The sequence below is a fragment of the Mycteria americana genome, chromosome 6 (assembly GCF_035582795.1).
Source record: "Mycteria americana isolate JAX WOST 10 ecotype Jacksonville Zoo and Gardens chromosome 6, USCA_MyAme_1.0, whole genome shotgun sequence".
NCBI classification, from domain to species: Eukaryota; Metazoa; Chordata; class Aves; order Ciconiiformes; family Ciconiidae; genus Mycteria; species Mycteria americana.
Window position 1 is genome coordinate 12,325,064 of NC_134370.1, and position 11,446 is coordinate 12,336,509.

The window sequence follows — 11,446 nt, forward strand, 5'->3', positions numbered from 1 at the left end:
ACCAGCAGTGATGATTTTTACTGGTGTTATCAAACACACAGCTGAACCAGTGCAGTGCCTTGGCTTCTTTTAAGTCAGCTTTGTATTGGAAACGCTTCCCAATATAATGCTGCTGCTTATAGTACAAGTCTTCGCCACAGTTTCCTACTGGCAGAAAAGAGCCTGTGGGGTGACATAGCTGATTTCCTCTGCAGATATGGCAAACGACCTGTCGCACAGGAACTCCTGCAACAGAAACTGCCTTGCTGCTAGCTTTGAAAACTGCACCCCAGCAAGCCCTTGTAGGTACGGACAAAATCATCTTTTATTTAGCTCACAGTCCTGGGAAAGGGTGGTCTCCTCTGAGAAAGAGACTGTTCCTATATGGGCTTGCTTTCAAATGAACTCCTTCGGTCGATGCTTTGGCTTACACAAGTGCAGACAGGCCTTGGGTCCCATCTCTCTGGGTCCCTCAACTTCAAGTGCATTTAATTTCACTTCCTATGACTTCCTCCCCGAGGGCTTGGGGGCCTGGAAGAGGCTGGTGTATCGAATTTAAAAGGAGGATTTCCAGGTTTATTAAGACTCTCTTGTTTAATTAAAAAGAAAAAAATTCAAAGCCAGGCCCTTCTCCTAGCCCTTCCCAAGTTTCTCCTGGTAAATGCCCCTTCCGACAGGGACTGCTCATGGTGAGGGATCTCTAGGGCTACCTTATAGCCTATGGCTACCAGGTAGTCCCAACCTACAGTCCCGACAAAGCAAGTAACAGCCAGTCCTCCAGAGCAGGAGGAAAATGCTAATCCTATAAACTGCTGCTCGCTCCATCCCTCCTGCACCCAGTGGGTTCTGCTTCGCTTTCCTTTGCTAAGTTATCCACAGAAAGGTCCCAGCTGAGCCAGGGGTCATCACGCTGGAGGGGCTGGACCATCCTGCACCATCCCTTCCTCCAGCGCCGGGGTGTGGAGTGTAACCTCTGGCTGAAGATCAGCACAAGGCCGTCACATTTCACACCACTGCAGATGTTTGCTGCGTGAATGCGTGCTGGAGGTCTTACAAAGCACGTCTTTTGGGCTGTGAGCTTTGCCAGTCTTTATTATTCATGAATTGTGAGCAGGGACTTCAGTCATACAGCATCACGCTGCTCTCTGCCTACATGCAGGAAAATCTCGAAATCCAGGGGAAGAAAGTGTGCATCTGTACAACCCCACCATCCCACCAGCGTGCAACGTAGAGGGCATTCAGGCTGGTCTGGAAGCATCTGTGTAGGCAGAAGTCGACTCACAGGGAAAAAGGGGTGGGAAGGGAACAGGTCTGAGCTAGGACACAATCTGTCACTTGCCAGAACATTTGTCCAGCATCGCTTGCGATGATACTGGAAGACCCGTTTGGGAGGGGGTGGTGACGTGACCCTCCACAACTGATGCTCAGCTCTCGTTCCCACCACTCTCCTCCTCCAGGAGCACGGTACAGGTGTGCATGTTCCCTTTCCTGCACCCCTGGGACCTCTTGGGAGCCCCCCGAGAGGCAGCGTTCTGGGAAGTGTGGTTCAAGAGGCAGCTTCCCAGTCAGGAAGGCTGGTTGCTGGGACATGCTACCACCCAGACCTTACTGGTGCTACTTTGGGAACTGGGGCAGCTGACACATATTCCACTGGCTGAATCACTGACAGTATTTGGTTGTTTACAATACGTCTCTTATCTACCAAGAAGGGTAAAAAATACTTGTTTGGACTGATTTGGAAAGATCTTGGGTACCTGAACCCACAGGCCTTACAGACACATGAAACAGCTTTGCCTTTAGAAAGTCTTCCACCAAGGGAGGTCAGTCCTAGAGAAATTGGTCACTGCGCAGCCGTGGCGTTCCCATCGTGCCACTTGAGCCTACACACAAGAGGCTGCTGAAGCTTCTGCTCCTTTTTTTATCCTAGCAACCCCAGGAACTGACTAGTCATGAAGAACAACTAAAGCTTTTCTGGGAATAAAGCACAATTTGTCATATTGCTAGCCTGCTCCTGGGGCTGTGCCTGGTACTGCGCTGACCTATGGATGCACGGTGACGGGGCCTCTCTTTTCTCTACCTATACCACATGGATCGCAGCAGCACCCTCTGTGCACCATGTGCTGCTGGCTAGCCAGAAATACCATCAGACCATGTAGGTGTCCCACCAAGAAGCACACACATGGTGTGACGCCTCTGAACACAAACCTCCAGAGGCAGGGAGGGAAGGCAGCCAGGGATGCGGAAAGGATGGAGCTTCCCAGGGGTTCCCTCTGTCCGCTTCCTTCTTGTGGTGGGATGGCAAAGAGAGAGGAAAGTTATAGCCACAGAAGTGCAGCAGCAGGATGAGACAGGCCTGGAGAGTCACAGCTTGGCAGGTATTTCCCATGTGGTGGCACCATATGGTGACTCTACCTTGTCACGAGGTCAGCGTGACAAGACTGCCTGTGCATTTTCTACTGATGTGTTTAAAGAGGGAAGAAACCACCCTCACTGCAGCAGGGAGACCACAGGAGAGCTATTTGCACATTTTGGCAATAACCCAACGTTGTTCCTAAAGGCAGGTTAAGTATCTGCTCCCCTTTCCCACCGCCTGCCCAAGCCCTCTCCTCAAGGTGGCCTGGAGCGGCACAGAGCTCCTTGCAGGAGCCATGAGCAGAGATACGAGTCCTCCCCGCCTAGGGCAGACCTGCAATAAGTTTGGGACAGGAAAGACACTGGGATTTCACTCTGGTTGACACAGGTTAGACTGTCATTTCCAGAGGGCTCAGCTTGACCAGCTCACACTTTGGACCTTCTTTGCCCTTTCCATGCTGCAGCTTTAAGCCCAGAGAGAGATGAAACTGTGCCTGCTCCGTGCCTGCCATCCACCCCGGCGTGGTGTAGGCGGCTCTATTTTAAGATAATACCCAGGTTGTAAAAAAAAAAAAAAAACAAAACAGGTGAGAGGTAGATGTGTCTGCTTCTGCTGCTCTTGCTGCGGGGACAGAAACCTGGAAGAGGGAGATGGTGTGGATAGCAGGGGGCGATCGCTCCCCCGAAGGAGCAGCAGGTAGGCATCCTTCCCTCCATTAACACTCACCTTCACGCTCTTTCGATCAGGCCCCAGGGGCTGGATGCTGAAGGCCCCAGGGGCTGGTGCTGGGAGGTGTCGCAAGGCTCGGTCGCCTCCCTGCAGGCTTATTCCTTAACAAGAGGGCATTGTCCCTGCCTGCGGGAAGCCCGGCCTCATGACGCTGGGCAGGACAAAGGCTCGATTTACCCCATGAAAGAGCTGGAAAGCAGGAAGGGGCCGGAGGCAGCCCAAACCCCTCTGAGACACTTCGGATTTTGATGCAATGGGGTGATCAGCTGCGGGCAGAAGTGGTGGGGGCTCAGGGCTGCCTGCCTTCAGCAGGAAGCACTCTGGGACAGCGTAGAACGCGGCCTTATTGCTCTGATCGTCTCCGTTTCCCATGGCATAAATCAACAAGAGAAGCGCTCCAGATACTCCGCAGCCAGATGTGAACATACTCATTTTGTGTCTCACTTGACATTTAAGTTAAAGCCTCCTGCATTGCATATCCACCCTAGTGCACAAAAGGAAAAATGGGGCCTGATGTTTGGAAAAGCCACCTGTGATCCTCCAGCCCTTTGATGCTGGCAATGCTCTGCCTGTTTCAGAGGACAACGTACAGTGTGTTCTTTCCAAAAGAGTCCAGAAACTCCTGCCTCCTGCCATGCAGCAAGATAACCAAGACAGGAATTACGGGGGACATTCAAACATCCCTCTGAATGCAGGTGAGGACTTGCAGAGGGAAAGGAGGGAGCCCATGCCCAAAGCCATCAGATACCTGTGACCAGACACAGGACTGTCTCTCCCAGGACAAGTCACGCCGGTCAGCGGCAGCAGCAAGACTCTTTGACTGCCATCGTGGAGGGTGGAAAGGACCTCTTATTCCACCACCTCTGAGTTAAAAGAGCCGAAAAGGGTTGCAATTAAGAAGATAAGGGAAAAAATGTGGCATTGTCTGAGGGAAGGTAGGAACATGGAGCCACAGATCACTTCGTACATCTCAGAGAGGGAAGAGCTCAGGGCAGGCAGTGATGGGGACCACACAGGCTTCTGACCTGATGTGAGTCTTGAAACTGTTGTGAGAAATGCCTTCCTCCAGCCATAAATGGGGCGGCTTTCTAGCTCACCAGATAATGACTTGGGCAGGGTGATCCTGACATCCTCCAGGCTGCTGTATCTAGACACAAGCACACAGATATGCAAAAAACCTCCCACAACCAAAACAAAAGAAATCCCACCCCAAACCCTAACCCCAAAAGACTTAATTTGGGCCAGGGTTTAGCACCCACCATTTTTCACAGCAGGCATTTTTATCCATTTATACAGCTTCCATTCTTTGTCTGCAAATTCAGTACTTGGGTAGAAGGCATTTCTCCAGTCCAGTCACGACTGACAGGATCATTACAATACATATTTATTGCTGTGTATTGTAGCTGTCAGCCTACATCGGATCATTTTGGACACCCTGGGAGAAGCTACAGTGTCTGTCACGTTGGCTACCATGCAGACGTGGTCCGGGGAGGCAGGAGGTGATGTGACATGCTGAGCTCAGTGCAGAAGGAGGTGGCCACAAAGCCAGAAATAAACCCTGCCTTGTGGTGGACACTCATTAAACACTTTGCTGCAAATGATTCTCTCCTTCCCTTCCAGGCAGTTCAGGCACCCATGTCAGCTGGATTCGTTAGAGACACACCAGAGGAATGATTGACATGAGTTTTGACCCTGACATTTGGGATTACGAGACATTACGAGTGCACTGCTGTCACATCAAATACCATGCCATTAATTCTCCAGTGAGCACAGGTCAGTGGGAGACAAAGCCCATCAGCAAGCAGCAATTGTGTTGATATTTCCTTGCTGTTAAATGCTAATAGCTCCAGCTTGTAACTTCAGTCTCATTACCACACTGCAAAAACATCCAGATACAGGAATTCTCTCTTTCAGCTCCTTAAACTTTTTTCTTCTCTTTTTAGATCAGAGTTCAAGAAAGGATATGGAAGTAGAGACAGATTTGATGTCAGATTTTGGTTACAGCAGGCTTCTGTCTACGTGATTAATTGCAAGGTTGTTTTAGCCAAAATGTGCGTCGCAAAGGATTTATAAAAACAACTGTAATTAAACTCATATTGCGGCATTTTCTTTTGCTCTCACACATAAGAACTGGATTGCATCTGTACAGCAAGCTGTCAGCCAGCTTATTCTGCAGAACTAAAAAAGGTGCTCTTACTGGGGGTTGCTGCAGGCCCGATTTATGAAAGGTTCCTCCTAACAATGCTTGATTAGCTACACAGTGCCTATTCCTGAAAAGGGATTTTTCTATTTCTGTGTCTTCCTCCAGCAGGGGATTCCCTCTTAATTAGCTGCAGAAGAAAAATTGTGACAGAATTGGAGGCAGAGAGGGAGGAGAGTGTGTAGATCAATTCTTTCAAGTCAGAAGGGTTATTTCTCACCAGCCACTGTAGAATATTTTGTCCATCACTTCCCTGGAGAAAATAAGTTGCAGTCCCATAGAAAATTTTGTAGGATTACTAGAATTTGAACTTGAAATCCTCTCAGTCATCTGGCCCGCTTCCACTGCACACAGTGGATGAGACCAGCACAAAAAGGCAGTGATGGGAAGCAAAATTCAACCAAGTTCATGTGAGAAATGAGACTTACATTTTTAGTAGTGAGCATGACTAACCACTGGAACAAACTACCAAAGGAAGTGGTGGAGTTTCCCTCTCTTAATGTCTTCAAATCAAAAAAATGCTCTAGTCAAGTAGGAGTTACAGGGTTTGGCTTGGGAATCACTGGATCAGATCGTCACGCCTTAAAAACAACGAAACCGCGTACATGAGGTGAAGACGCAGGGATCACATGGCTGTCCCGTGTTCAGACACACTGGTTGAAACCTATTAGCAACTCGCTGTATTATAGCTACAAATAAGCCGTGTCTGTAATAGTTCAGACTGGCCCTTTTATCGCTGTGAAATGAGTAGGCAGGAGAGCGCATCCTTTGATGGGCGAGCGGGTGTGCTCTCCTGGGAAAGCAGCTACTTTACAGCTATAAGTGTTTAAAAGCTGACAAGGACATCTTCCTGCGTGCTTGCAGCACCAGCCCTAAACTAAATCAATGTTTTTAAGACAAACTCACTTGTAACATGTCATCAAAGCAACTGATATTTGCAACGGCAAGTGAAAAAAAGGTGTATGGGAACACCTGGCTTTTGCACTGAATCTACACAAAGTGCTTACAGAAGGGAAATAGAGAAGGAAAAAGACGCCATCCTGCAGAGAGAGGGGGGAGCAGAGCTGCCTGGTGTGATCGTGTGTGGGGCTGGAGGCAGGGATCCCACAGCTCCTGGTCCCCAGGCCAGCGTCTGCACCGAGCGGCTCAGCGGGACGGTGCCCCTAGCCCTCTTCTAGGAGGGAGGTGACCTCCCCAGCCCTCAGGGTGGGAATGGTGGTCCTTGAAGCCACCACACAGTCAGGATCCACCTCACTATGGCCACTGTCACCTCAAAGGATGAGGCTCACATACAGCTGACCCCATAGACTTGAAAAAGGCTTCCAGCCTCAGCGTGTCTGAACAACGGAGGATTTGTCCTTGGTGGGTCCCCATCAGCACGGTTCCCCTTGGTCCGCTGCGGTAGGTACACCTGGGGCTCTGCAGCCCTGGGGCCCGAACATGAGGAGTGTGGCTTAGATCCTCGGGCAACACAGAAAAATGGGAAGAAAGTTGAGTATTTATATCTGTTGTGGCTACAGCCCACTCGAGACTAGCAGCTGTTAAAACAGTCTCTGAAGTATAGCTCTGCTTCCACCCTAACCAGGGACCACCTTGCCCTCACGGGGAGTCATGCTCTTCAACTTCTCTTCATTTCTCTTGCATCTGGTGTGAAGAGTGTTCAAATGTGAGAGTGCACAAGTCCCCTGCCTGCCCATGGGCAGAGAGATCACCAGTGCACAAACTATTAACTGAATCTGGATTAATTTTCCATTTCTAACAATTTGGGTTGATGCAAGTTGTCCTCCACTGAGTAGGAGAAACTGTCCTCCTGCCATACGAGAGACGAACAGAAAACCCAAATGGGTTATGCTTGCACTTCCAATTAAGCCTTAGCTAGCAGATGGGATAAAGGGGTAATTGCTTTGACTAATACCCATCCAAAGGTCAGCAGCGTGCCTCGGAGATCCCTGAGCCGGCGGATAGGATGGACGTGGTGAATCCCAGGTGGGCCCACCGTTGACCTCCCCATCAGGGGGACGGTGCAGCCTGTCGCCCCGGGCCGGCTGCCACGCTCACGCCCCCAGGCTAGCAGCAAGACACCTCTGCGGCTCTGCCTCCTCCATCCCTCTTCAACGGCCAATCTCCGCACCGGGATCCGGCCTCCCGTGAAAGGCAATGCACATGCCGAATCTGCCTGGGATGGAAGCGTGGCCCCCGCCCTGGGGCCGCTGTGCTCCGTGTCGCCCGGCCAGTCAGCAGCAAAGCTTGTGACTTGCTCCGGCTGCACGCTGAGCACAGGGGGAACACGTCCCCGAGGGGAGCAGCGTGGGGGTCCTTCAGTGTCAGCAGCTTTGATGGCACAGCTTCCAATTCAGGCCGTGACTGATACTTCAGTTATCTTTGATTTCACTCAAGCAAGTTTAGAAGTATTTCATTGTTCATCTAGTGCTCAGCGTTACTTAAAGAGCTCTGTCAGCCCTCCAGGCCGTATCTGGGGTTGTTTACAAACACCAGCTCTTCCCACTTTAATTCAGGGTGCCTGTCAGCAGGGGAGACATGCCCTCCTGGGTAGGGGAAATGCTTCACTTTCTCCAAGGCTGCAGCTTGCAGGAAGGCTGGAGGTTGAACAGTGTATACGGGTCATGCTTCCTGCATTTCTTCCCCATGTGCAGGAGGAGAGACGAATTCACTCTGCCATCCACTGGGAAAGCACCGGAGTAGCTCAACCTGCAGAGAGCCAGGGTGCCATGGCTCGCACCGCGGGAAGTCCTAGCAGGGCATGAGAGCAGAGGCAGCAGCAATCATACAAACGCTTGAATTGGCTAAACGCGCCTGATAAGATTTCTTCAGCATGTAATCTGTACTGGGCCTTGTCAAGAGTGGGGTCTCAAAGGTGTTAATGAAGGTGGTCTCCAAACAAAGGTGACCTCCAGGACATCTTACTGCAGAGGGTTCCCTGCACCCCCTCCCTATGTGTGCTGCTCCTTGGCTGCTTCTAACTATAGACCATCCAGCAATTCCTTGCCCAGGGTAACAGCAGCAAGACATTACATAGATAGGGCATCTTCTGATGCAATTTAATTGCTGGAAACAAAGCGTAAGAGTGTTTGCCCTATAAGCTCAGAGAGTTTCCAGGGATCATGTGCATTTCAGATCTCTCCAGTGGGCTCTCCTTACACTTTGTGAGCACAGAATGAAACGTCGCAAGTAGTGGAAAGAGACACAGAGAGATAGAGGCAGTGCCAGAGATAACGAGATAAGAAAAGCAGGGTGTCATCACGCGCCTGATCCTGCAATCATTATCTCCGATGGCAATTCCCATGGCTTTCATCAGGGTCTCAGGCAAGAGGAAGAATGCCGGATCTGGCCCAGCATGTGTGATGATATCAGTGGTTCATTGTCACGGAGCTGGGAATTACTGCCAGCACGTTAACATCCCCTGCCACCCACACTTTTATTCTATACCATCACATGCTCTAGAGAGTCGCTCGCTGCTGCTACACTCTGCTCGAAACACCACGGCCATAAAGCTTTGGCAAAGGGTCCCCAGCTTTGGGTTTCCTCCTGCCATTCAAGCCACTTTGAGCTCCTACCAAACCACACCACAGGGCTCATCCATGCCAAAAGCCCACGCAGGGCTCAGCAGCCAGAGGCGTGGGGAGGGGAGATTAGTCAGCAGGCAGAAAGGCTGGGCTCCCCGGCCCATCATTTGTTTGTCTGATTTCAAGCGTGATGCAATCCGACAGTGGCGTGAGGGTGCAGGGGTTTCATTATACACCCACTCGCCACCTACATTTTCTGCCCCTGAAAATGCCACCTGAGGTTTGGGAGCGTTCGACACCCACAGCTGTATCTTTTGGCGCTATGCAGATCTGTAGTCAGACAGCCAGATAGTATTTCATAAAAAAAAGCTATATAAGAAACAGGGAAGAGCTTGCATCTTCCATCACCGTTCATAACTGGGCTTTATATCTCTGATGGTAGAAGGAGAATTGGGTCTTGCACTGCCTTGCCCGGGGAGCGACAGCGCATGCTGGGAAGCAACCTGCGGGGTCGGGCTCTGGTTGTGTGCACGTACAGGACACGCACACAGAGGACGAGCCTGGGCATCACCAGTTTTGCTTTCACAGCTCAGGCCTAGAAATATTCCTCATGCCTGTTTATTAACAGGGACCCTCAGCTCCCGGGATTTTGCTCGTGTTTCCAGTGAGAAGAGATGTGGTAACATCGCCGGTGCAGATGCAGCATGCCTGGTGAGCATGGGATGGAGCCCTGCATGCTGCTCCCCTCCCCGGCTTTCAGCAATGCTCCCAGTGATTCCGCAGCAAGCAAACAGCTCTCAACATCAAAGTGACAAGGAAAGAACATAGTCTGATTGAATTTGCTTGTTGTCAACAGGAAACTTCACCTGTCACTTTATATGTTAATCTACCCTTCATTTTCTCCCCCGCTCTCTTGGAAATGGACTCCCTCCTGGATCTGATAAGAGCCTCACCCTCATTAGGGCAATTAATTAGCCAGAGAAACACAGCACCGAAGAATCCAAAACCCAAGTAGGCCTTAGGGTTCCCTTTCAGTAATTCCTCTATCAGGCTTTGCTGAGATTTGTGTTTTTCAGTTGCATGTGTGACTCTCCACTGCCAGTTCCCTCCCCTGCCCACTTGATCCTCTATGGATGTACCTAAAAACAAGGGAGAGAAGTGACGTTGCTTTAGGCCAAATTGTTTGTGAGGACTTTCTGAGTCCTTTTCCATTCAAGCCCCTGTGAAGTGCCATGTGGACTTTACCAGATGCATAGTGTGAGAAGATGTTCCTTATACACAGGGGCCTTAGGCAAAGCAGAGCCCTGGTATCTGGCATTAGGTATCTACCATGGGATCCCCCCTTTCTGCTGGCTTATGACCAGCCTGCCCAAGGGTGCTTGAACTCAAGAGAAATGTCTTACAAAGGTTGTCTTTCCCTAACTCATCAAGACTATGCTGCCAATTGACCATCGCTCAGGTACTACAAAGTTTAATGCACATCTGTCTCTCTGACACCTCAGAACCTTCCCTGGTCTGTAGGATCTCTCCCTGTTTTTCCCCTCCTCAGTAAAGCACAGAAGACAGCGCAGATGGTACACCATAAAAACCATGTCCCTCCAAGGAGCTCTCCTTCACAAAGCTGCGTGCAGAAGTTAGATGTTTTGGGCCCCTTTGCATTGCACTGGTAGTTCTCCAGGGCAGCACTTGGACCAGAAAGGGCAGCCTGCCCATCTCCCGGTGGTCTAGCCTTCTGCGTGCCCTGATTTTGTAAAGAATGAAATCAGGGGAGCAAAACCACAGATGAGTCAACACTTCCTAGCTGAGTAGGACCCAGGGGAGATGAACCCTGAAAGCAGATATGACGGGGCAAACCAGTGCCTGCAGAGGAAGGGCTGCCTCGGCAGAGCGAGGGGCAGTCTGGCAGGGGACAAGTCTGTCACCTGGAGACTGGCAGATTGAGATGAACAAAACACGGGCTCTTGGAATGGTAAGAACGTGGTAGGTCAACAGAAGCTGGAAATAAGTACAAAGCCATGGGTTACCTTCCAAACTTGGCATCCAACATGAACAACAAAGCAAAGTCAACAAGCTCCTGGGGGTAGGTGGTTTCCAGGCAGTTGGGTCTACAAACTCGTAACGCACTCAGAGGCACTCTGGGAAAGCTGAACGCTATTTAGGTCAGCACCGTGCAAACACTGCAGGGTTCGGGTAGCGAAAGGCTCCGGAAACTGGACCCCACCATTTGCTTTACAGTGGGAGGAAGCAAAACCACAGCTGCAGCTCTTGGCCGCTGAGCGCTGCTCCCTCCATGAGCACATGATGCCAGGGTGCCTGGGCAGGGCACACGGGGGACACGGAGCGGCAGTTCTCCACCAAACCCTGCCCACCAGCTGAAGATATTCTGCTTTCCACGCAGCCGTGGCTCCGAGAGCCGTCCTGCAGTTGCGCATCCAGCCACGCAGCACGTGGCCGCCTGGCTCCCTCCTCACTCTCAGCAGGAGCACAGCCAGCAACGCGCTGCGCAGTAACCCAGAGCAGGATTACAACCACTTCAGAGGAGGTTTCCCCTGGAGACTCCCAGAAGACTGAATTTATTACACGTTTCCTGTTCAGCGAGTCCTCCGCGCTCTTTCACACTGAGAGGTTACGGCCACCCTCTCACCGCAGCACTGCCAGCAG